We start from the raw sequence: 955 nt of genomic DNA, 5'->3' as shown, positions 1-955 counted from the left end.
TTGGATTTTTCACTGACCCTGAGCGTCCGGCCCGTTGAGACTGTATTTTTTTCGGCCCCTGGTGGTCCGAGGTCGTTCCCGCTGCACAGATTCATGCGCCAGGGTCTCCTACAGACAATGCACTTTGATTTATTGCGCTATCTGTAATAGCACCCGAGATATCACCAGATATATATTGGATTTTCCCCTGACCCTGAGTGTCCGGCCCCATAAGACTGTGGTTTTCTCGGCCCCTGGTGGTCCGAGGTCGTTCCCGCTGCACAGATTCATGCGCCAGGGCCTCCTACAGACAATGCACTTTGATTTATTGCGCTATCTCTAATAGCACCCGAGATATCACCAGATATATATTGGATTTTACGCTGACCCTGAGTGTCCGGCCCCATGAGACGGTCGTTTTCTCGGCCCGTGGTGGTCCGAGGTCGTCCCCGCTGCACAGATTCATGCGCCAGGGCCTCCTGCAGATAATTCACTTTGGTTTATTGCGCTATCTCTAATAGCACCCGAGATATCACCAGATATATATTGGATTTTACCCTGACCCTGAGTGTCCGGCCCCATGAGACTGTGGTTTTCTCGGCCCCTGGTGGTCCGATGTCGTTCCCGCTGCACAGATTCATGCGCCAGGGCCCCCTGCAGACAATTTACTTTGATTTATTGCGCTATCTCTAATAGCACCCGAGATATCACCAGATATATATAGGATTTCTCCCTGACCCAGACTGTCCGGCCCAATGAGACTGTTATTTTCTCGGCCCCTGGTGGTCCGAGGTCGTTCCCGCTGCACAGATTCATGCGGCAGGGCCTCCTGCAGATAATTCACTTTGGTTTATTGGGCTATCTCTAATAGCACCCGAGATATCACCAGATATATATTGGATTTTCCCCTGACCCTGAGTGTCCGGCCCCATGAGACTGTGGTTTTCTCGGCCCCTAGACGTCCGAGGTCGTTCCC

This window comes from Nomia melanderi, unplaced genomic scaffold (assembly GCF_051020985.1).
Source record: "Nomia melanderi isolate GNS246 unplaced genomic scaffold, iyNomMela1 scaffold0014, whole genome shotgun sequence".
Classification (NCBI taxonomy): domain Eukaryota; kingdom Metazoa; phylum Arthropoda; class Insecta; order Hymenoptera; family Halictidae; genus Nomia; species Nomia melanderi.
Note: the sequence above shows the minus strand (reverse complement) of the source record.